Source organism: Neofelis nebulosa, chromosome X (genome assembly GCF_028018385.1).
Source record: "Neofelis nebulosa isolate mNeoNeb1 chromosome X, mNeoNeb1.pri, whole genome shotgun sequence".
Taxonomy (NCBI): domain Eukaryota; kingdom Metazoa; phylum Chordata; class Mammalia; order Carnivora; family Felidae; genus Neofelis; species Neofelis nebulosa.
In genome coordinates, this window is record NC_080800.1 from 30,202,780 (window position 1) to 30,230,076 (window position 27,297).

General features: G+C 35.3%; 1 pseudogene; it reads left to right on the forward strand.

Annotated features, from left to right (window-relative positions):
- The first annotated feature begins 24,897 nt into the window (after positions 1–24,897).
- Positions 24,898–26,061, forward strand: LOC131502437 (RNA-binding motif protein, X chromosome-like; annotated as a pseudogene).
- Positions 26,062–27,297: the final 1,236 nt, after the last annotated feature.

A 27,297-nucleotide genomic window follows, 5' to 3' on the forward strand; every position in this document is an offset into this window, starting at 1 on the left:
CAGGTAATTGAAGAAGATATAAAGAAATGGAAAGACATTCCCTGCTCATGGATTGGAAGAATAAATATTGTCAAAATGTCAATACTACCCAAAGCTATCTACACATTCAATGCAATCCCAATCAAAATTGCACCAGCATTCTTCTTGAAACTAGAACAAGCAATCCTAAAATTCATATGGAACCACAAAAGGCCCCGAATAGCCAAAGTAATTTTGAAGAAGAAGACCAAAGCAGGAGGCATCACAATCCCAGACTTTAGCCTCTACTACAAAGCTGTCATCATCAAGACAGCATGGTATTGGCATAAAAACAGACACATAGACCAATGGAATCGAATAGAAACCCCAGAACTAGACCAACAAACGTATGGCCAACTCATTTCTGACAAAGCAGGAAAGAACATCCAATGGAAAAAAGACAGTCTCTTTAACAAATGGTGCTGGGAGAACTGGACAGCAACATGCAGAAGGTTGAAACTAGACCACTTTCTCACACCATTCACAAAAATAAACTCAAAATGGATAAAGGACCTGAATGTGAGACAGGAAACCATCAAAACCTTAGAGGAGAAAGCGGGAAAAGACCTCTCTGACCTCAGCCGTAGCAATCTCTTACTCGGCACATCCCCAAAGGCAAGGGAATTAAAAGCAAAAGTGAATTACTGGGACCTTATGAAGATAAAAAGCTTCTGCACAGCAAAGGAAACAACCAACAAAACTAAAAGGCAACCAACGGAATGGGAAAAGATATTTGCAAATGACACATCGGACAAAGGGCTAGTATCCAAAATCTATAAAGAGCTCATCAAACTCCACACCCGAAAAACAAATAACCCAGTGAAGAAATGGGCAGAAAACATGAATAGACACTTCTCTAAAGAAGACATCCGGATGGCCAGCAGGCACATGAAAAGATGTTCAACGTTGCTCCTCATCAGGGAAATACAAATCAAAACCACACTCAGATACCACCTCACGCCAGTCAGAGTGGCCAAAATGAAGAAATCAGGAGACTATAGATGCTGGAGAGGATGTGGAGAGACGGGAACCCTCTTGCACTGTTGGTGGGAATGCAAATTGGTGCAGCCGCTCTGGAAAGCAGTGTGGAGGTTCCTCAGAAAATTAAAAATAGACCTACCCTATGATCCAGCAATAGCACTGCTAGGAATTTACCCAAGGGATACAGGAGTACTGATGCATAGGGGCACTTGTACCCCAATGTTTATAGCAGCACTCTCAACAATAGCCAAATTATGGAAAGAGCCTAAATGTCCATCAACTGATGAATGGATAAAGAAATTGTGGTTTATATACACAATGGAATACTACGTGGCAATGAGAAAGAATGAAATATGGCCTTTTGTAGCAACGTGGATGGAACTGGAGAGTGTGATGCTAAGTGAAATAAGCCATACAGAGAAAGACAGATACCATATGGTTTCACTCTTATGTGGATCCTGAGAAACGTAACAGAAACCCATGGGGGAGGGGAAGGGAAAAAAAAAAAAAAAGAGGTTAGAGTGGGAGAGAGCCAAAGCATAAGAGACTGTTAAAAACTGAGAACAAACTGAGGGTTGATGGGGGGTGGGAGGGAGGGCAGGGTGGGTGATGGGTATTGAGGAGGGCACCTTTTGGGATGAGCACTGGGTGTTGTATGGAAACCAATTTGACAGTAAATTTCATATATTAAAAAATAAAAAAAATAAAAAAAAAAGAAAAACATAACAAACTCGATTGTAATCATGGAAGCCAAAAGATGGTGCAATGTTATTTACTTTAATTGCTCAGAAAAAAATTATTGTTAACCTAATAGTTTGTGCCTACCAAAACTGTCTCTCAACAAGGAGAGAAAAACAACAACACAAAACAATTTTAAGATACATGAAAATGGGGAGATTTTACCAAAAATAAGCCTACACTGAAGAGACTTCTAAGCGGTCTACTTACTAAAGAAAATGCTTAACAGTAAAAAGAAAAAAAAAGACAAAGTGGATATATCTAACAAGTATTTTCTGTGTAAAATAAGAATAATAATAGCAACAGTAAGTGTAATCTGTGGAGCTTCAAAAAGGGCAAATGCAAAATACTTAATATAATTAATGTCAAAATTGAGTTGATAAAAGTTAAAGGGTTTTAGAGTTTTTGCATTGGTCAGTAGATATCTGAATTATTAACTTTAAATTGTGTTAAATATTCAGAATAAAATATCAATTATAACCAGTAAAAGAAAATTGTTATATGCATTCAAAACCAGTAAAAGGAAAAATGATATGTGAAAGTAAACAAAAACAGCTTAATTAATCCCCCAGTTAAAAACACCAAGAAGACAAAAATAACTCAAAGAAAATGAAACAAACATAAAAGGAAAAGTAAATGTACAGAAAATAATCAGGCACTATCAGCATTCATTATACCTGTTGTCATATATAAAATTTATATGAATAGAAACCTATACACCAGACATTCCTGGACTACTGCTTATTGGGGAAAATCTATAAAAACAGAAGCAATAGCAGGTGTGATTGTCCTCTGTCACCCTTTCAATTCTAGGACAATGAGGAGAATTTCAGTGTACGTTTCAGACTGGAAAAAGGTCCTTACACATGAGCTGTGGTCCTTTTACGTATCATTAATCCATGGAAAGCATTAAGTCCCTCCCTGGTTAGATCAGGAGCCAGTAACTACATCAGCAATTTGACATGGCAGAACCTTGGCTTTAGCCCTGCCCTGCAACCTCAGCATTCATAGTAGATACGTAGCATTATCTGCCCCTTCTGGTTCAAGCCATGTGACTGCAGCCACATGATTTGTCAACATATCAGCAAGATCTGACATACTCCCTTCATATAACCTGGGGCTGGGGTCCAAGCCGTAATATGTACCAGGATTTTCTTGGTCACCAGACCACAACTCATCTCCATAGAGCTTTATAGGCCTGTATGAAGTCAATTATTTTCTTTCTAGGAACCAACCTCTAGAAGACCAATCTGGGATAAGCTAACTCTTATATTTCAATAATATATGAACTAAGGTTACTAACTAAGACACATATTTTCAGGTTATATAAAAATACCAAATTTAAGGTATAAGCTCTTTATAAGAACATACACCAAAAACCCAAGGTCAAGTAAAAATTGAAATTAAAATAATCAATAAATATATACCAAGAAAACACTAATGAAATTATGGTTGAGTCTGATATACTAACATCAGAAAAAATATACCTAAGCAGATAGGTTTTCTATATATCAAATAAATATACTATGTATAGAGAAAAGTGTCAGTTCTCTAAGAACATATTAAATTGTAATTCTTGTATGTGGTAAAACAGTCTTACAGTATGTGAAACTAAATTGGCCAGAATTACAAGTTGAAATAGACAGATACAACAACATAGCAAAAGATTTCAACGTAACTCAGTTTCTTACAAGTCAAGCAGACAAAATATTAAGATACAGAAAATCTGAACAAAATGTTGACACAATTTACTTACTGGTCATAAGCAGAACTCTGGAGCAACAAGTGGAGAATATTTAAGTACATATTGAACATTTAGACATGACCACCTAACCCATAAGGCAACTCTCAAAAAATGTCAAAGAAACGGTGTTATACAGACTACTTTTAAATAACTCATTCATCAAAAAAGAAATCGTAAGAAAGATTTAAAAAATACTTACAACTGGGGCGCCTGGGTGGCTCAGTCAGTTAAGCGTCCGACTTCGTCTCAGGTCATGATCTCACGGTCCGTGGGTTCAAGCCCCGCGTCGGGCTCTGTGCTGACAGCTCAGAGCCTGGAGCCTGTTTCAGATTCTGTGTCTCCCTCTCTCTGTGACCCTGCCCCATTCATGCTCTGTCTCTCTCTGTCTCAAAAACAAATAAACGTTAAAAAAATTTTACAAAGAAAAAAAATACTTACAACTAACCAAAAATAAAATGCTGTATATCAAAAGATGTATTGCAGACCATGAGAATTTTTAAAACTACTATCAGATATCTAAATGCCAAAATAAAGTTGTTCTAGTGAACTGCATAGGTGAATTCCTTTATTAGCTAGGAAAGGGTAAAAAATGTGCTGCTGTGATTCAAAATCTAGAAGCAAAAGGAAATGCTTTATCATTTTGATATTAAAAATGTACATGTTATGAATAAGGAAAAAAATGTAAGGTAGGGAGGGTATGAAAGATAAGAATAAGTGACAAAATTGAATATAATATTTGCATCTTAAATCACATACAGGGGGAAAATATTGCTATTAAATTAAAAAAAAAAAACTTCTAAGAAGTAAGAAGAAGAAGAGGTCCAAAAACTTTAGAAACAAATATGTAAATATCATGGAAAACAGAACCAGCAATGGCCCTTAATCACATATATAATAAGAGAAATATAAATTGAAACTACAGTGAGGCATCATTTCTAAAAACAGATGAATGTTTTGAAAACATGCTGTTGTTGAGGCTGTGAGAAAACAATCACTTTCATACATTCCTAGCAGAAATTTAAAATTATATCACCTCTAAGAATTTGATATTAGCAAATTATTAATTAGCAAAATTAAACATGCATTTGCCCCTTGACCCAGAAATTTCACTTCTAGGAATCTGCCCCTAAGATACACTCACAGAAATATGAATTGACTAACACACAGGGCTATTTATGTCCCTCCTCTTTGCAAAAGCAAAAAAGTTGTAAAAAAGAAAAACAATGAAAGATGTTACATCATTTTGGGTACCTTTTGGGTAACAAAGGTATAAGAATTCATACACACACTCATACATATACACCCATATGTGCTAATATTTTCAGAAAGAAACAGTAAAGGGATAAACCAAATGTTAATTAGAAGAAATAGTAAACTTTAGATAGGAAGAAGACAAAATTGAGGTGGTGGGAAGAACAGGAAGGAAAGGCAGAGGATTTTTAATGTGCTTTGTTTTATAGTTTTGACCTTAGAACGCTTTTCTTATTTTGTGTATTTGAAAGATAACATTAAATTTTAAAAAGTAAGGCAATCCCTAAAATAAAATTTTAAAAAAGTGAAACTCACTAATGTTACTTTACATGAAATTGGTAGCATAATTGCAAAGATATTTATCTCAATTAATATAAAAATAGAATTTTGACTGAATATACTCCTAACTGGACCAAAGCTAAAGATCACTAAATCTTAAATTGCCCCTACTGGTCCTGTTATTAAGTTTGTTATTATAATCTTAAAACTAGTAGAAGCATATAAACATACTCCACTATACACAAAATAGATTAAAGCATATAAGTAATATACTGATATCATTAGGAACCAAGATTTTCAGTAGAGAAGACAAAGATATAAATCAAGTTCAATAAAATCCTGTGATTTCCATTTAAATGTGGGAAATCAGTGTAATGAATTGGTAATTTACTTACTTTCTTAGAACTTTTTTGTCAACGTTATATTTCCATTTTCTAATTAAGAGCCCATGGAAGAACAGCTTAACACCACTCAGTAATTGTTGATCCAGTGGCGTGAGCCGTGGGGGCTGCAGACCAGTCTTCAGTCGGACTGGCGAGTTGCATGCTCCGGTCTTCAGCAGGGAACCACCGACAGGCACAGAGGTCACCTGAGTCCCTTCGGACCCGGCTACAACCTGGAGTTTAGTAGCAATAAACTCAGGAGCTAGAGAGGTCCCTGTACCCTGGAATTCCTTCTTAGTCACAGACTGTTTAGCAGAGGCACGCACTTCTTCTTCAGTCCCCGGAATCTCCGCCAAACTAGAGATCAGGCACAACCGCCGCGAGTGCTCACGCGAGACCGTGCTGCGCATGAGCAGAATCTCCCGCCCAGCGTTCGCCCCCTTTGACCCACAGAATGGGTGCTTGTTGTTGTGTGGGGTCACCGTGTCCACACAGCACAACGAAGAATCTCTGTTACACGGGACAATGGGAGGCAAGTTGACTTAAGCCTCTGTGAGAGTCTAGTGGTCGGCCCTGGGATGTAGTAACTTCTGGAAGTCACGGCTCCCAGAAGGCTGCCTGGCTCTGACGAGTGAAGTTTCCAGGAGTGAAGTGGCTAGCATTAGAAGTGGCCCCGCTGGCAACTACAACTTAAACTACAGCCTGCTGGCAGGTGTTCCTGAACGATATATTGACAGCACCTGGACTTTCAGTGGCAACAGTGGCCTCAGCTGCCAGCAGAAGGTTCTCAGGTTCTCTTCAGACGTATGATGTAGGTGCCATCACTTTTCCTTTTGTAGATGTACTGTTTCATTTGAAAGTCAAGGCTAGTTCCATCTAAGAGGGTTCCTGCTGCAAGGAATTTAAGGACATCCTCCGTCCTCCTCCATTCTCGAGGAGGCCTCAAGGTCCAGACGTTGTGAAAGTTTCACTTCCTGACAGGAACCCGAGATAATGCCGTATGGATTCCCCTCTGAGTAGCACAGAAGGGTAGAATTTATTATTTTTTCTTTTTAAAATAAATTAAATACATGTCTCTTAGCTCTCTACTGAGATGCTCAAAAAAACTGTGGTAGTCTAGTAGAAAATGCAAACTTACGACCCAGATGTAATTTCCAAATATTATTTTCCCTGAAAGGAACTTTCCAGGGCTCCTTGCAGGTAACATGTGACTCCAAGCTGTGATCAAATATATTCAAGGTGAGCCTAGTCATCTTGTCATTTCTGAAATCCTACACCTAATCTCTATCACAGACCATAAAAGAACATAGGAGTCAAGGTGAAGAGACTCCCATTAGCCAAAGATAGCACAATTTGAGCTTCAAAAAAAATAAATACTGAGATGTAGCAAATCTTTTAAAATTGGTAATGACATGTATTAACATAATTATACTTAATCCTTCATTATTCCTATTTTGAGATTTTAAGCAGCTCATTATTCAGGAAATTCATACATAAGGTAAAATAATCAATGAGACTTGCACAGCACTGCTCATGAAATATTCTTGCCAAAATAAAATAAAATAAGATGAAATAAAATAAATTGAATCATTTAGACATCTGGATCTAACTAACAGTTACAGGAAATTTTGACAAATAAGAAAATACAATGGGAATTTTAAACACACAAAATAGAAACAGCATATGAAAATACAATAAGCCAAAGAATTTAGAAGTTAGGAAATAATAAATATAAGTTCAGAAATTTATGAAACTCAAAAAAAGAAATTTCTGAAATTCAAAATAAATATACAATGGAGAGAATCAACAGGATAAAAGTTGATTATTAAAAAACATTAAAACACTGGTAAAATTAAGAACAGCAGCACATATAAACAATATGAGGGAGGAAAAGGGGGAAAACAATAAGTAGAGATAAAACTCAGATTACAGAAAGAAAAACAATGAAGAATTTTATGACAATGAGCTTGAAAAAAAAGACAAAATAGTCAATTTCCTGAAAAATAATGTTATAAAAATTGACTCAAAAACATTGTCTCATCACAAATAAATTGAATCAGTATTTTAAAATGTAAAACAATATCCAACACAAGGCATAGGTGGTTTTTAGCCAAATTTTATCAAATTGCAAAGAAGAGATAAATGCAATCTTATGAACACATTTTTAGAGAATACAAAAAAAGATTACTCCCCAATTCGGTTAATGATGAGAATATAACCTCAATCGCAAAACCTCACCATGGCAGACTGAGAAAGAGAAAAAGAAACTGGAGAACAAAGCTCTTTTTAATATAAATACAAAGATCCTAGATACAATGTTAGCAAATTAAACTCAGCACTGTAAAGAAATATAATAGTGTACATCATGACCAGTTGGTCTTTTTAGAGCTTTTCAAGATTGTGTTGTGTTTTCCTAACAGTACTCTGGTTGCCATGTTAAGAAGAGACTGAAATGGAGGAAGAGGCAGAGGTGGGAGAGCAGCTAGGAGTTGGGTTGCCAGATAAAATTTTTATTGGCAAAATCTGGCCACTCTAGGAGACTACTGCAATAATTGAGATGAGATGTGTTGTTGGCTTGTACCAGGTTGGTGGTTAGGCAGATGGTGAGCAGTGATCAGATTCTGGAAACATTTTGATATTAAACTCAACAGACTTTTTTGATGGTTTGGATATGGGTTATTTTCTATCCTTCTGTCTTTCATCACTTGCCCCACTCTGTTCTAGGCCATTGTCATCCCTAACTGCAATTCTGAAACAGCTTCCAAATTGCTGTTTTCTGTAGCCCTATCCCTTTACAGTTCCAAATTCCCATCTAAGTAATATTTCTAAAAATGCAAATCTGATTATTCACTACCCAAGTCCTTTCAATGACTTAGTTTTGCCTGTTAGATAATGTCTGACTCCTAAAAATAGATGACATTCGCTCTGCAAGGCCATCACATCACCCTCTGTCTGGCTAAGTCCAATTCATTCTCTAATTCTTAACATAAATGTGGCATTCTCAGGAAGACCATCACTAAGACAGGTCTGTACCATTGCAATAGGCTCTCATAAAGTTCTCGTTTCTCCTACCATACCATTTATCAAGCACTACTATTATCATTTATTTAACTGGATGTTTTCTCAACTGTTTTTGTAACTTAGGGGAGGAGAGACACATAAGTATCTTGTTTATTATTGTAACCCTAGACCTTGAAGAATATTTGATGTGGAGTACATAAAATAAATATTTTAAATGAGTGATTAATAAATTCATTAATTATGTATTTGCATTTCATATTTGCACAAGGATTATTGAGACCTACAAAATAGCAAATGCTGTGCTTCATAACAGCACATGACAAGATGCCACTAATTATTTACTAAAAATAACTACATAGAATGAGTTTTTTAACTTCAAATAGAAATTTATATAGACTTCACAAAACATAATTTTAACATTGTACATTTTGACGTTTTACTTTAAGAATTACTTCAATCTCTCATTAACTAGTACTTCATTTCTACAGTATGAAAATAAAATGAACTTTTATATCTATATATTTTATGTCACTACCTATCAGTAAGATGACTAAAAAGAATAAACTCATTAGAGAACATTTCTTTCTATTACTGTAACCAATAGTGAAAGGCAATGAAGTGATGCTAAAATGGAAGTCAATGAGGCATAAAAATTATAAAAGAAAAAGGACCATATTTAAAACTTTGGGGAAGGGTTAATAGTCTGAGTGTTCATGTTACTGATAAACTCAACTTCACATCAAAAAATAAGATTTCATAACACAAAACCAGAAATATTGTGAACTTGTGGCCTTTTTAGAAGTAGTGACTTTTCTAGTTCTGGCTTGAATTTGACCCACTATTAATTTTACGTATTTACCAGACTTATTCATGTGGAAAAACCTTATATGCAGCGCCCAATGCCCAGAATTTCCTTTATACAACTGTTTTCTCTTCCTTTGTAAAAACAAACTAGCACTTCTTAGATAATAGTTGATCTTGTGACCTAGAATATATTATGACTGCTCAAAAATGACGAGGATTTCAAAGATAGACGGGATAGTGCAAGCACATATGAACTCAGTTAAAATGGATTCTCATTGTCTAAGTTTTAACAATATATGCATAACAGAGAAAATGCTACTATAATTATTTTGAACAAGTTGAGTCTGTAAATAAAAGCAAGACTATTTATTTATAATCATAAAAAATTTAGTATGAAGTTTAACAAGGAAGTTATAATACAAATAAAAAGTGATATAGTAATTTTAATTTAATTTAGGAGTTAATTTTAATGATATAGGAGTGTAATGCATATAATATTCTTTTTTCGATTAAGTAATTCTCTTTTTATGAAGAGTAGCCTTGCACCTTTCTCGATATTTGCTACTGCAAGCCAAATTGTTTAGGAAAATTAAGATCCTACAGAACCAAATTGATTATAGCTGGTGTTCTCCCACCATATATAGGAAGAAAGAAATTTCAACTGTTTTTTCTAAGACAAAGAATGGACTAAATATCATATTTCTCACTGAATAGTACATGAAATCTCTGAATGACAAAATTAAATATAATTAGATAATGATAAAGATTTCTTGTTTCCAATAATGATAACAGACTAGATCAATATACAACGTTTAATTGGCACCAGACTATAAAGCATTGGACAAATGAGAGTGAAAGCTAACCAGGGTATAAGGTATCAAAAAAGAAAGAAACTTAAGAGAAAGACGTAAGTTTGATATAATTACTGAAGCTTTTTTATTAAAAGAATGGGACCAGGAATGCCAATGTGAATTATCTTAAAGGCCACAACTATATCCCATGCCCCACTCAAGAATTAATTAGCTGATATCCAGAACTTGCAACGTGAAGTGGTCTTCTTGCCATTTGGATTGTTTCCTACCTAAATACGAGGATGACCATAGCTGTAAACTTCACAAGTCTGCTTGTTGAGACAGAATTTCTCTGTTTCATTAGAATAACTTCCTAAAATTGAAAACACTCCATCAGAAAAAAATTTAAATATTTGGATAAAGTTTGCCAAAATTTCATTCAGAAAGTCCGTAACAATGTACACCATAAACATTAGTGTATAAGAGTGATTTTCCCACAGCTGCCTGCCCAGTGCCTATTCTCTTCTCACTAACAGAAAGCACATTTCATTCCAGATGGCAATGTGTTCAGCCCAAAACTGCATTTCCCAGTGATATTGCACCCAAGAGTGAGCAGTGAGTTGAAGCATAAATCGGGTAAGTCTTCTGGATGTTCTCTATTCTTCCTCCTTCTCCTGCTTGGACTAAGGACATGAAGTAGGGCTATAGCAGGAATTCTGGAGCTGAGGAGAACCTGAGAATCAACATCACTTGCTAAGCATGATGATAACCTTGGAACTACCAAATCAAGCTCTAGATTGCATACACATGTAACTTATTTTAGATGAGAAAGGAAGAAACTTCTATATTATTAAAGCCATTTATTATATATATATATTCTTTTAGGAATCCTATTTTTAATTATGTTGACAAAAGTATTTATTCTTAGTTTAATTTTAAGTTCTTTCGGGGCTTAGTACCAGTTCATCTTCACCAGGCTTATGTATTTGTGAGCTTTTTTCTCTGTCTTATCCAGTTCCAAAGTTTTTAATAAATCCTAGGTGTGATGACACACACACATTATCTCTGTCTGAGAACTCTCGTCAGAAATCCAGATCCAGCTGCTTTCTTGAAATCTGAGATTTTCATTGAAATGTCTCAAAGGATACTAAAACTTAAAAATTCCCCACCCTATACATGTAGCCTTCTCCCTAACAATGAACACACCTCTTCTAACATGTTTTATCTTAGTGAAAAGATATTTATGTCCAATAAATCACATACATCAAAAACCTAGTCTTTCAGTCTGGTACATCTTTTTCTCGTGATGAGTTAATTCATTATCTCTGGTAGTGCACAAATAAAGTAGTGTTATAGATGGTTTCCCTATATCCAAATTGTCCCCTTTTAATCTATTCTTAAGTACTTCAACCAGTGTGAACTTTTAGAAATGTGAATTTGAAAATGTGCCTCATACACGGACAACACACACACACACACACACACACCTTAAATCAGTCAATGATTTCCCATGATTTTCAGATAAAGACCAAAAATGTTAATATGGCTGAAAAGGCCATGCATGTTCCAGTCTCTACTACTGCCCATGCATCATGTAGCACTATAATCCTCTTTTCTCCTTTATAGCCACAGTAGCTTCTTTCACTTCCATGACCATATCATGGTTACTTTCTTCTTAGGATCTCTGACAATACTTCCCCTTCATCCCAATGACTCTGATTACTACTACTCATTCTTTAATTTTCAACACAATGAAAACTTTCTGAGGGATCCTTTTTGATTCCCTCTCTGGGTCGTATCTCCTGGTTATCTCTCTAGCACTGTGTAATACAAGTATCACCTTCTATCTAGTACTGTATGAAATTTGACCCACATTTTTATCCTTAATGCCTAACATAGTGTCTACTGTGATAATGGCACTACCATTAAATATTTGATGACTAAATTAATAAATAATCTGTATTTGTGCTAGCTAGAATTTATCTTCATGTGTTTCTTATGAGAGAACATGTGTGGTTCATTTTCTCTGCTCTACACACAGAACTGACAAACCACCTGGCATATAAATATTTTTTACTTTCTTTCTCTTTCCAAATACTGTGGATTTTACTCTCTTCTGCATTTATTATTGCAGAAGTTTCAAGGGTCATTTTTTATGCCTTGGAGTAAAACTGATTTTCTGCCTCCTTGAGTGTAGAATTATTAATTTTTTTCTTGAAATATTTTACCAATTCACTAGGATAAGATGAGGTATTTTCTTGGTAAGCACTTTGTCTTATAAGTCAAACCTCTCTTCAGTTGTATAATGTTTTCTTAAATTATATCTTATATTGATGTTTTTTCATTACCCTTTGGTTTTGATTTCCTTGGGAAGATAAATGTTCTCATTCTCTCTTCTCCATGTCTTATCCTGTAGTTGATGATTGTCTTCCTCTTTTTTTGTTACTCTGTGTTCAGGGGAATTGTCCTAGGTTTGTCCTCCACAGGATGGATTCAGTTTCTGTAACACCATCATTCTGCTTCATTGTTTTCAAGACTGAATTTCAATCTGCAGTATTAAATCTTTGCCATGTTGCCTTATCTCACTGTACTGTTTATTCCTTTCTTCCTGACTTTGAAATCAACTCAATTTTGATCATGATTGGTATTTTCTTTATAGCTTTCAACGCTGTTACTGAGAACATAATTCATTATCAATTTCTTAAAACTAATTTCTGTTTATGTGGTACAGCTTTATCCCAAAGTTGGGTTTTTGTTTTGTTTTGTGATTGTTGTTTTGTGACTTGTGATATCTATGAAATAGAAGATATAAAACTTAATCTGTCGTTAGGTCAGTTTCAGGTCTAAATCAGTGAATTCTCCGTTCTTATAATAACCATGAGATTACTATTAGAACTATTTACTTAATTTTCAAAACAAAGAGAGAACTGATTAGCCCACCCAACAGCTGGTGCAAAAGAGTTTTTATTGTTGCTATTTTGTAATTGTAAGTTTTCCTTTTGTAATGTAATGCTGTTTGTAATGTGTAAGTTTTCTGATCTAAGGAAGGATATCGGTTTCACTGCCTGGTTGGTTATGTGCCCATGAGGTAGAGATCTGTTTCTGGATATTCTTAGAAATTCTTTTTTTCTTTCATTAGCAGACATGGTAAATAACTACATTTTCCAAAGGACACCATTCCAATAGTTCTCTCATCTCAGAATGAGACTGACTGTAGAATGAGAGACATGAATGGGGCAGATTGGGGAGGACAGATGATACAGTCCTCTCTTTTTGAGGGGTAAAATGAATCAATTTAACAAATAGATGAATGGAAGTTTTTATGGTTTCCTCTTCCCTCCACATCTCTGTTGTTTATACAACATTCTGCCTCATGAGCTCACTTATACTTTAGGAAATAAAAATATGTCTTTGAGCCTTGTAGATTAAAGATTCTTAGTTTCCAATGCTGTTAAAAGTCTGAAACTTTTGAGACACCTGGGTGACTCAGTTGGTAAGTGTCCCCGACTTTTGGTTTGGTTCAGGTCATGATCTCCTGTTCAGTGAGATCCAGCCCCATATCGGGCTCTGCACTGACAGCGCATAGTCTGCTGTGGATTCTCTCTCTCTCTCTCTCTCGCTCTCTCGCTCTCTCTCTCTCTCTCATTCTCTCTCTCTCTCTCTCTGCCCCTCCCCTGCTTGCTCTCCCTTTCTCTCTCTCTCTCAAAATAAATAAATAAACTTTTTTTAAAAAGTCTGAAACTTTTTGGAAGATTTAATGTTTATTCCAGTGGTTGGAGAACAAGTTAGTGATCAGTCTGCCATCATAACTTGAAAATTCCTCTTTAATATCTGCAGTGTTCTCAAGGAGAAAATTATTAGATTCTAAAGACTGACAAAGACTCTTTTGGTACAAAAATAAATGTCATGTAGAAACCACCTATTAATAATTTTAATTTTTTTCTTTTTATGTACTTTGAACTAAAATTTAAACTCCAATAATATTTTTATTACTTATTATTTTATTATATTACCAGTTCAAAATAATAATTCGAATGTTAATATGTACTGTAGGTGACAAAATATATATTCATTGGCAATATCAGATCTTCTGTTTCACTTAATCAACTGTACACTGATTAGTTAATATTTGAGGGAAAATGAGTGTGTTTGATCACTGGGTATTGATGGTGAAATGATACAACTAAATTACTTATTTTTGTGCTGGTAATATTTTATTTGATCTCACTACATAGAAGGCAAAGCCTTCTAGAAATCAGAATGTGACTTTTATATATATTTAATGATTCTTCGACATTAACTGCCTTTGATTATATTTTTCTCAGTAGAAGAAAATGTTATACTTCTATTACCAATGTTGTTATAGCACATATTCAAAAATCAAACTCCTGCTGCTATAATAATTAACTTAAATGTGTGTAACAGTTTTGTGGGAATTATTTAATTATTCAAAATTCATAATTGTTCACTGATACAAAGTAGAAAAAACTATTTCTTTTAAACTTATTTTGTTTTCTAAAGGGTTTTGTTAGAATAGGTATATGAATAATATTTTGGCAATCATTTCAGAGTTTTTAAAACTAGATTTTTCATGAGTTAGATATAGATGATGTTAATTTTTAATTTATACTTTATCTGCTTAACAACAGAATATGAGAGGACCTATAAAAATAGATAAAAAAGGACCAAAATAGAAAGAAAAAACTTTATGAATTCTTGAATTTGTAAGAAGGTAATATTATAATGACGGGGGTGACAATTTCTGTCATTTATTAAACATTAAGTTTTACTAAAGTAAAATAAAAAAATCAAGATGAATCTAACATAAAAATATAAATTCAGAACATATGAATCTCATTATGTAATAAAAGGGAACATCAAATGAAAGATGCCTAGACCTGTTTCAAAATTTTTTACATTATCATAGTGTTAAATGGACTTAAATAAGTCCCACCCATTCACTCATTCATCTACTTCGTTCAATTATTTAACATATATGTATTGAGCAGTTGCTCTGTACCAGGCACATTTATTAAGTGATAGGTTATAGCAGGAAAACAAAGTACAAACAAAAACCTCTGACCTCATGAAGTTTATACTTTATTAAGGAAAACAGAACATTAACAAATCAAAAAGTAAGATATTGTTATCTGTTGGTAATTGTTGAGCAGTTTAAGGACTACAGGCTGGAGTCGGGGAGGTGTGAGTGTTCAAATTAAGATAGCAGAGGACCTTATTCTCATCCACATGAAATGAAAAAATACTTTCTCACCTGTAAATAATTTTGCCTGCTGACAAGGTCAGTTTTTTCTCTTACAAGCAGCTTTACATTAGTTCACGTGTCTTAGCAAATGGTTGATGAAGACCCCAGAATTCCATCTTACAGAATACGGTATACCTGCTTTACACAGGAAATTTATAAGTGCAAGTGTCTTTAGTGATCCACCTTGTCGAGAGGAAAATTTCAGTATTGCTTCTATGGGGGGAAAAATTCAGATATTGTGCAAAACCATTTCCCAGGGGCCTGTGGGGTTTGAGTCACCTACAAAATATACATTGAAATAACAAATTGCTGCATTGGCTTCATTAGTATTCATGATATTACCTTTGGAAAATATCTACCAAAAACAATTTTGATTTTGGCAGATTTACTATTATTCTGTCATTTCTGAAAGTAATTGGAAAATAAGATCGGTTATTTCTAGAGACAATTCCTGGTTCATAACGTTAAGACTATTTAATCTATGTTCAGAACACCTGTCATCCTCTTTGCTATTATAGGATACACATCTAATTATTTTAAAGTATGCACAAGAAAAGTTAAATATAATTCAAAGTAAAAGGAGACTAAATTTTGGCCTTATTTTCTTCTCTATGATATTGAAGTCTTATGAGAATACCCATATAAATTCTTACATTTATATTAAAATGCAACCTTACATGATTACCTTATATGGATCGAAGTATTACTTTTAGAAAGTTAAAGATGATTTATACAAATATAAAATAAACATTTCTTATTAAATTTTTTTTAATGTTTGTTCATTTTTTGAGAAAAAGACAGAGTGTGAGCGGGGGAGGGGCAGAGAGAGAGGGAGACACAGAATCCAAAGAAGGCTCCAGGCTCTGAGCTGTTGGCACAGAGCCCGAAGCGGGGCTTGTACCTACAGACCTCAAGATTGTGAGCTGATCTGAAGTCGGACACTTAACCCACTGAGCCACCTAAAATGGCACCTAAAAAGGGGTGCCACTGGGCACCCCTAAAATAAACATCTTATTCAACTCATTAATTAATGAGAAAAACTACTAAGATGGTAAAAACTGGCTCCAAGAGCATTTCATGAAAAGGGGTTTATATAGTCTAACAAGAAAAACATCTAAAATATTTTAAAGTAAGGCTGCTAGGTTAGATACAAAACTCATTATTGTCCTATGGGGCAATCAAACCATAACCATCACAATTATCTTTTCTATCAGAGAGAAACTTACATGTTTGCAAGTAACTTTATAGTGTCTGGGTTCTGATCAAATAGTAAATAGCAAACTCAAACACAGGTACATTTCCCTAGAAAATTATATAATTTTCTAATAACTCACTAGGGTGAGTTTATTGAACAATGTCAGAATAACACTGAAAACACATGCTACCCACCTTTTCTGCCTTTTTTCCATTTTTAATAATTTTCTTTTTTTTTTTTTTTTTAATTTTTTTTTCCAACGTTTTTTATTTATTTTTGGGACAGAGAGAGAGCACGAACGGGGGAGGGGCAGAGAGAGAGGGAGACACAGAATCGGAAACAGGCTCCAGGCTCCGAGCCATCAGCCCAGAGCCTGACACGGGGCTCGAACTCACGGACCGCGAGATCGTGACCTGGCTGAAGTCGGACGCTTAACCGACTGCGCCACCCAGGCGCCCCAATTTTTTAATAATTTTCTTAACAATCTCCCTGTCTTAGTTCAGGAAAGTATAACAAATAAAAGTTTTGATAGCTTAAACAACATTTATTTCTCACAGTTCTAACAGGAAGACCAACATCAAGGTGTCACCATGTTTGGGTTCTCATGAGGACCCTTTCTTAGTTTGGAGATGGCCATGTTATTTGTGTCTTCATGTGGAAGAAAGAGAGATTATCTCCTTCATGTTTTGTCTTATAAAGGCACTAATTCCATTCATGAATGCTCCACTTTCATGACCTAATTACCTTCCAGAGGTCTCATCTCCAAATACTATCACATTGGGGATTAGGGTTTCAACATAGCAATTTGGGGAAGACACGAGCATTCAGTCTAGCATTCCCTGTTTTGACCATAAATAATCTCCAAATATTGATTAGGGAAAAAAATATTGGCCTGCTTATAGTTTAGACTGTTTATTTTTACTGATGCAATAAGAGGTGTTAAATAACTGCATAAGCTTCCTTGATCATGTAATATTTTACAGATTCTGAAGCAAAACTATTACCTTTTGTTTGTAAACCTTATTGAAGAATCCAAGATTGAAGAACCTGAGAACCACTTAAAGGACTCTATAAAGTCTAGGCGAAGAAGTTAAGCCCAAGAAAATCTCTCCCCTAGGGGCACCTGGGTGACTCAGTCGGTTAAGCATCCACCTGACTCTTGGTTTCAGCTCAGGTCATGATCTCACAGTTCATGAGTTCGAGCCACGCATCAGTTCTGTGCTGATGCGTTGGAGCCTGCTTGGGATTCTCTCTCCCTCTCTCCCTGCCCCTCCCCAATTTGCTCTGTCTCTTTCTCTAAAAAAAATAAACATTTAAAAAATTTCTTTTAAAAAAATAAAATTTCTCCCCTAGGTTTTGCTATTGTATCCATAGAATTAGTAACATCCTCTTTCCTCAATGTCCCCAAAATAAGTGAGGTTTCCTGGCCTGCCAAGAAGTGACTTCATCATTTATGAGGCTGAAGCCCTGTAAGCCAGGTACCAGGCCAATTTTCTGTGAGGGTTTAGTAGACAGAAGTGCCTTTGTTCTTCATTGGTGAGTTTGCTGAACCTGATTAAAAGTGGTTCATTCCCACATAGAACACCATAGTGTGCCTTTGGTTGCACAATCAACTTTTCCAATTTGAAGTAAAATGGAGACAGATTCTTATTTAATAATGAAAATAACTATTGCCACAAAAATAAGAAAACTCCTTAAATATTTATTTCTGAATTGTGAGACTTCATTGAGAATTAGACTCCATTTTAAAATGTTTCATTTCTATTTATAAAAGGATAAAAAAACTTCTAAATTGAGGGTAAGTGATCTACATGGAAGAAAAGGTGATTCCTTATATATTAATCAGTAGATAGAGCATTGAAACAATATCAACAATATTGCAAATAAATAACCACTATTAAAATTTTATGATCAGTTTATTCAGTCCTTTGTAATTAATTCTTATTCCCCTGGACCTTGGATTAGCAATATGCTTTCATGAAGTCATCTTCTTGTGAAATAGTCTTAGAAAACCTAATTCAACCCTCTAGTACCGTTGGAAAGATTTCTAAGTGGTATAAACTTGATAGTCTTTAGTTAAGAGTCTGTTATTTCATTTATCAATAGTTAAGATATTTGGTAGAGTCCTTTTATTGAGTCACAGAGACCTTTTTTGAATACATGAGTTCTAACTTTTGAGTCTTCAAGTAAAAGTCAGAGGAAAGCAAAGTTCATGTATAGATGAGAATACATGGCTGTTGTTAATTTACTACAATAATCAAGAGTATCAAAATGGAAGTCAGCTATTAGGGTGTACAATGCAATACTATTTCATGAGATTCTAATCCATTGTCATTTGAAGATAATAGCTAAATATTATAGATAATGAGTACATTGACAAATACCCAGGGCTTTGCTGTGAAGTGTAAAATCTCTTAAATTTTTATATTAAAATCATTTTATGTGCAAAATTAACTTAGGCAAGGATGAGATTTTTATTTTTTTAATTATTTTTTTTATTCATCTCTTAAAATAGTATTGAACTAGTTAATAAATATGGATCATACCAAATATACCTAAATTTTTATAGTATTTTGTTGTTGTTTTTAATAAGGATAAAGAAGAATTCTTTCTGATTTTCGAGAGCCTGCTGAGAAGTCTCAAAGATACTTTCAGGTGTATACATATATTAATTTTTTTAGTTAAAGGTCTGATCTTGAGAAGACAAAATCAAAACAATTATCAAGGAAGATTTAGGTACTTGATTAAGGTAGAATGATAGGCACCTGAGACACAATATTTGCTTATCTGTTTAATCCATGTGGTAATATAATGTTTTAAAATAAACTAGAAAAAGGTTACAATGGTTGTCAGAATTTTAGCTCTTTAAAAATGAGGATTCTAGGGGCGCCTGGGTGGCGCAGTCGGTTAAGCGTCCGACTTCAGCCAGGTCACGATCTCGCGGTCCGTGAGTTCGAGCCCCGCGTCAGGCTCTGGGCTGATGGCTCGGAGCCTGGAGCCTGTTTCCGGTTCTGTGTCTCCCTCTCTCTCTGCCCCTCCCCCCTTCATGCTCTGTCTCTCTCTGTCCCAAAAATAAATAAAAAACGTTGGAAAAAAAAATTTAAAATAAAATAAAATAAAATAAAAATGAGGATTCTTTGTTCTTTTAGTTTTTAATAATCTATAACAGAGGTTAGCTAAACCATGGCCCATAGGCCTACTCATGAGTTCATGGGTACAGTTCATAAGCTAACAATGGTTTTTATATCCTCAAATGTTTGAAAAAATTTAAAATAGGGGTAACATTTTGTGAGATATGAAAATTCAATGCCCATAAATATTATTGAACACAACCACACTTAATTATTTACACTATTGACAAGGAAAATTTTTTCTTTACCTTTCAAGATTCTTTTGGCTGGTGTAAGAATTAAATTGACATAAGACAGATTGGCAGAAGAAAATGTAATTTAATTCTGTATGTATGGGAGCTCTAGAAGAATATGAAGCTCAGGCGCCATCAGGCAATTGAGACTTATGGACTATCCGGAGCTAAGGAGAAGTGGGTAGGTGTCAGGGGATTCAAAGGGAAGGAAGAGAATTCAAAGGAAAAAAAAAGAGTATATGTTTGGTAAACAAATGATTGCTGGACTGTACAGAAACAGTGGGACACAGAGACTAATTTTATCAAACATGCTTTGCTATGTTTCTCCCTGTCTACCACACCTAATTCATATTATACTGTCATTATCTATGGTGATAGCTCTCTGCTGGAGCAGGTCCTCTGTAAATTCTTTTCGTGAGTTGAAAGGCAAAAAAGAAAAACCTCTTGGGTCTCCTGTCTCTTAAAAGTAATCAGCCTAAAACAATCCACATGACAGAGAGACACATTTTTGGGTGGCAATTTTTCTTCCCCTCTACATATTGTCTATGGCTGTTTTTCCAGTACAGTGACAGAGTAGTTGTGACAGATTTTAGGGTCCTTATAGTCCTCAAAGCCAAAAATATTTAACATATGGCCCTTTACAGGAAAAAAAATTGCTCACTGCTGTTCTAGAACTCAATGAAGTCAACACAAGGCTCTGAAAATTGAGTGAGATACTGAATTTCTGCTCTCTGAGCATATTACACAAAGAGTAGGTAAGCTTTTTACTCCTCCTTATTAAAACTTAAAACTTTAAGAGCAGTTGTCATTTTAACAAAGAGAAAATCACCTAAAAGATTCACAGCTCCTTCTTTATAAATTATCTTGTGAATTAGCTCATCAACATTGAGCAAAATTTGTCAAAATGTTAATAATACATTTCAACTCTTCTTTTCAGTCCATTATTTGTAGTTATATAAACCAAGACTAAATTCCCTTAGTGCAAAAATTCCACAACTTTCTGTATATATCCAGGTTTTTTCTTTTGTTATCATCATTCACATTTTGACAGAGACACCTTATTTTACAAACTTCTTTCTTTCCTTCTTTTTTTAATAAAACACATCCTATTACCTTGCATACACACCTGTGTTTTTCTGCTATTATCAACTTAATAGTGTCTCAGTTACTCATAGTAACTCTTTAACCAATTCAATTTCTTTTTCACAAAGAAATTATACCTCACACAAAACAATTAACAGGTGAACCAACTCATGAGTCCATATAAGAATCTTAGAAAATTATGTACAGACATCCATACTACTTTGTACATAATTGCCATTGCATAAGAACTTTGTCAGAATTACGAATATATAGTAGTTTAAAATTTTTCACAATCCTAATCAGGTCTATAAATGAATTTGCTCTCTGATCAATAAGCCAATATAAAAGGTTTATGAATTTCAGATTTATTAGTCTCTTCATGAAAAAACAGACTTAAATATAATAAAAAATAAAATACATTGTATTATATTTAATACTTATACCAATCTGAGAAGTCATAAAACTGTTTTGAAGCTAGTCTAATTTGTACAAAGATTCTCTTTGAATATGTGAGCTTGGGTTCTTACATATACATGCTCACAGTTTCTATAAGAAATTTTTTCTCTTAAAAGGCTAGCTCTGGAAAACAGTGTGGAGGTTCCTCAAAAAATTAAAAGTAGACCTACCCTATGACCCAGCAATAGCACTGCTAGGAATTTACCCAAGGGATACAGGAGTGATGATGCATAGGGGCACTTGTACCCCAATGTTTATAGCAGCACTTTCAACAATAGCCAAATTATGGAAAGAGCCTAAATGTCCATCAACTGACGAAGGGATAAAGAAATTGTGGTTTATATACACAATGGAATACTACATGGCAATGAGAAAGAATGAAATATGGCCTTTTGTAGCAACGTGGATGGAACTGGAGAGTGTGATGCTAAGTGAAATAAGCCATACAGAGAAAGACAGATATATGTTTTCACTCTTATGTGGATCCTGAGAAACTTAAGTCCTTGGGGGAGGGGAAGAAAAAAAACAGAGGTTAGAGAGGGAGAGAGCCAAAGCATAAGAGACCCTTAAAAACTGAGAACAAACTGAGGGCTGATGGGGGGTGGGAGGGAGGGGAGGGCGGGTGATGGGTATTGAGGAGGGCACCTTTTGGGATGAGCACTGGGTGTTGTATGGAAACCAATTTGACAATAAATTTCATATTTAAAAAAAGGCTGGCATATTTAAGGGATCAGCTTCTTTATTTTCTGTGTACCTTTAGAAATGCTAGATATAGAGAAGCATTTATAAATCTCTAATAACTCATTAAAATAAAGCTCCATTAATTTTGGAGACTGTATAATGTAATTCATCAACACTCTTTGGAGATAGGAAAATATTTCAGATTACAAGAGGCTTTTCTCAATTATACACCCCAGCAGTAAGAGAGCTTACAGGTTCACTTTTCTACCTCAGCCATAAGTCAAAAATAAATGTAGAAACATACAAATGTATCTCCTCAGATATCAAAAGACTGTTTTTGGTCCTATGCTAAGTTGCAAAAGGGTGACTTTTGTGATAGTGAAACTAAAAAAGCAATTGTCAAACCTTCTATTATAACTTCCATGGAGCAGGACAAGCAAATGGTAAAGACATACCCGCCACTGGGTCCTGCAAGGCTGGGGGCTGAGGAGCCAAGACACTGGCTGCATATCAAGAGGAATAAGAGATAACATCCTTTGGGAAACAGCCTTACATTGGACTGAGGGAGAGAAAAATATACTACCCCAAAATATGCCTCTTTGGCATATTGATTATTTTAAGCTAGTTAATTTTTTTATTTTTTTGAATATTTATTTTTGAGAGAGAGAGACAGAGCATGAGAGGTGAAGGGCAGAGAGAAAGAGGGAGACCCAGAATCCAAAGCAGGCTCCAGGCTCTGAGTTGTCAGCATAGACACGAATTTTGAGATCCTGACCTGAGCCGAAACCAAAAGTCAGATGCTTAACCAACTGAGCTACCCAGGTCCTCCAGCAAGCTGCCATCTTAAATCTCATCTCCAGCTAATGTAAATATTTTAAAAGTGCTGTACTAACCTAAGGGTAAAAAAGTGGAGATGGATGCTCCACTTTTTATACATGTCCTATTTTACAAATCTGGGGGGGGGGTTCAGATGTTTTACATTAATAATGTCCTATTGTACAAATTTGGGAGGGGGTGGTGTTATAGGTGTTTATGTTATTATTATGTTTTCTAATAACATGTATGTTACATATATTCTTTTTTTCTGGTGTATTATTTATCTATGGTGCACATTACCTCAAACTTCAGCTGGGCAAAAACTCAAGAGCAATTTAGCAGGGTGGATCTGGCTTAGGGTCTCTCATGATGTTCAGTCACATGTCAGCCAAGGCTGCCAATATCTGAAGAATTGACTAGAGCTAGAGAATCTGTTTCTACGGTACCTCACTCACATGTCTAGTGCTGGCTTTTGGGAGGAGGACTCAACTCTTCCCTACTTTGCCTATCCATGGGCTTCTTTAGTTATTTTTACCATCTGTCAAATTGCTTCTCACAGAAGAAGTAATCCAAGAGAAAGCAAGGTGGAAATTGCACTGCCTTTTATGACCTCACTTTGGAAGTCACACACCGTTGGACACCTCTTCAATATGGGAGGAAGCTATAAAGGGGCATACATATCCAAAATGTGAAGTACTGGGGGCCATCTTGGAGGATGGTTATTACAGTACGTGTCATATACTATACTTTATTTATTTTTGTAATGTTTATTCATTTTTGAGAGGGAGACAGAGAGAGACAGAGACAGAGAGAGAGAGGCAGAGAGAGAGGGAGACAGAGAATCCGAAGCAGTCTCCAGGCTCCAAGCTGTCAGCACATCAGAGCCTGATGTGGGGCTTGAACTCGGTGAACCATGAGATCATGACCTAGGCCCAAGTCAGACACTTAACCAACTGAGCCACCCAGGCGCCCCCATATATTATATTTTAAAAAGAAAGAAAGAAATATGTCTTTCCTGAGCAACATATGGAAGACCAATTAATCTCCCTAATTATTCTCAGAATACAATGAAAGAATGTAATTTATATAATTCTTTATAAATCCATAACCTCACCCATAAGAAAGAATTCCACAGAGCTTATATGCAATATTTATTCAATGACTAACTTTCACAAAATAAATTTATTGAAATTGTTGATTACCTTGATAAAATAGGAGAAGCCTGATATCTTTACATGGCCATATGTTGGCATAATGTGACAGACCATTTTCATTTTCAGTATTTTGTTTAAAGTTTGAACATATTTTTTCTACATAAAAATAAATAATTTTTGAGGAGTATATTGGTCATTACATCTATAATCTACATCTATACATTATAGTACGTATGAGAAAATGATAGTATTACATTAAGTAAATTATATGTAGACTCTAATAAATTTAACTTCTAAAGGAATATTGCCATTAAAAATATGCTTAATTATTGTATGTCAAGAGTATATGTTTAACTTCTTTCCATATTTATTTCAAAAACAGTAAAATTAATGTTATTTCTCCTTTAAAACATGGGTACAAATATTAAGAGTTAGCAAAGTTAATGGAATTTTGCATACCCATATATATCCTGTTGATCAGATAAGCTATACTCAAACTATGAAGTTGTGTATTGTATTTAAAGCCTACATGTTTTCTCCTGTGTTATAACAGAAGAAGTTTTCTATGCTGTTATAGGAGAATTTTAATCTTTTACTTGGAAAATTGCAACACTAGTACACAAGTCAAGTCTTAACACATTTAACATTTGCTTATTGAAAGCAATGTCATAAAGTCAAATAGGTAGCCAATTAATTTATTGAATTAAAATTTGATATGAGGTTCACCCTTGTTATGCAGTAGTGCTAGCAGCTTCCTTCTAATGTTCTTAGAACCAGCAGCCCTCCCTAGTGCTGAGCTGCTGAAAAGTCCCTGCCTGCAAGCTTGTAAGAGCTTGAAATCATCATCTCCCCTCCAACTCTCACCAGGGAAAAAAATGGTTGAAGCAGGTGGCCCAGGAAAACTTCTCATTGGTGATCTTAATACAGAAACAAACGAGAAAGCCCTTGAAGCATTGTTTGATAAATGTGGATGAATAGTGGAAGTTCTAGTGGTGAAAGATGGTGAAACCAACAAATCAAGAGGATTCACTTTTGTCACATTTGAAAGCCCAGCAGGTGTTAAGGATACAGCCAGAGACATGAATGGAAAGTCCTTAGATGGGAAAGCCATCAAGGTAGAAGAAGCAACTAAACCATCATTTGAAAGTGGTAGATGTGGACCACCTCCACCTCCAAGAAGCAGAGGCCCTTCAAGAGGTCTTAGAGGTGGAAGAGGAGGAAGTGGAAGAACCAAGGGACCTCCCTCACGTTGAAGGCACATGGATGATGGTGGCTATTCCATGAATTTTAACCCAAGTTCTTCCAGGTGACCACTTCCAGTAACAAGGATCACCACCATGAAGTAGCTGTCCTACTCATAAAGATATTCCCCTTTCAGACCAGTTTGCAGCAGCAGTGCAGTGGAAAGAAGAGCTCCTGTGCAATGTGGAAGAGATAGTTATGAAGGCCCACCTTGAAGTGAACCCCTGCCCTCTTGTAGAGGTGTTTGTTTGTCCCCAAGGGATGATGAGTATTATACTAAAGGCAGCTATTCAACCAGAGATTACCCAAATTCTTGTGATACAAGGGATTATGCATCACCACCAAGAGATTTTACCTACTGTGATTATCATCATTCCAGTTCACATGATGACTACCCATCAAGAGGCTATAGTGATAGAGATGGCTATGGTCCTGATCCTAACTATTCAGATCTTCCGAGTGGAGCTTCCTATAGAGATTCATATGAAAGTTATGGTAACTCACATAGCGCTCCACCTACACAAGGGCCCCTGCCATCTTATGGTGGAAGTAGTCGCTATGATTACAGCAGCTCACATAATGGATATGGTGGAAGTCAAGACAGTTACTCAGGCAGCTGAAGTGATCTCTACTCAAATGATACAGTTGGCACACAAGAAAGAGAGCTTTCCCTTTCTATAGAAAGGAGGTATCCCCTTCCATGTGATTCCTACAGCACTTCAAGCTGCAGAGCACCTAGTAGTGGTAGCTGTGGAGGAAGCCAGTCTGATAGAGGGGGAAGAAGAAGCAGATATTAAAAACAAACAAAACCTTGGACCAAAATCCCCATTAAAAGAAACAAACAAAAAAGTGGGACCTTTTCTGCCATAAATACCCAAGGGCTACTAAAAGGAAAAAATGTATCACCTTTTTAAAATTTCCTGTTAAGTTCCCTTACCATAATTTTTTATGTTTTTGTGAGGGAAATAAAAGTAAAACCTGTTTAATCCTATTGGACTTTATGGCATTACTTTCAATAAGCAAATGTTAAATGTGTTAACACTTGATTTGTATACTAGTGTTGTAGTTTTCCAAGTACCACTTGCTATATCTGATTTTTCCCAGTAAATGAGGCAAGTAATTCTAAGACCTTCCATAAATATCTAGCCATCTAAAATGGAAAGGTGAATCCTTCTGCTTATATAAACAAGCTTGCTATTAAAGGCTGGTGGGAGTATGCTACTCTTAGGATTTCAGAGTGTCTTCAAACCAAAATCTCAATGTTTTTCTTATGAAAAACCTGGAATCAGATACTTATGTAAGGAAAGTGCTACTTGTCCAGTAAATCCCAAAAAGCAAATGGACAATGCAGGCCATATTTTGCCTTTCTGGTATTTCCTTGGGAATCTACAAGAACCTCCCCTTTCCTGTCTCCCAATAAGACCATTTAACTGTGTGTCAAGCAACTACAGAAAACTAAGTAGAAAGTTTGGCCAGAACAAAACAAAAAAAAAATTTGATATGATTCCAATCTTCTTAAATATATTAAGACTTGTTTTATGGGGCGCCTGGGTGGCGCAGTCGGTTAAGCGTCCGACTTCAGCCAGGTCACGATCTCGCGGTCCGTGAGTTTGAGCCCCGCGTCAGGCTCTGGGCTGATGGCTCGGAGCCTGGAGCCTGTTTCCGATTCTGTGTCTCCCTCTCTCTCTGCCCCTCCCCCATTCATGCTCTGTCTCTCTCTGTCCCAAAAATAAATAAAAAACGTTGAAAAAAAAATTAAAAAAAAAAAAGACTTGTTTTGTGACGTATCATATGATCTATCCTTGAAAATGTTCCATGCACACTTGAGAAGATTGTGTATTCTTCTGCTGTTGTATGGAATGTTCTATATTATATATGTTAGTTTTATTTAGTTTAAAGTATAGTTCAAGTCCAATATCTCCTTACTGATTTTCTGTCTGGATGATTTATCCATTGTTGAAAGTAGGGTATTGAAGTCCCCTACCAGTATTACATTGGTATCTATTTCTTTCTTCAGATATGTTAGTATTTGC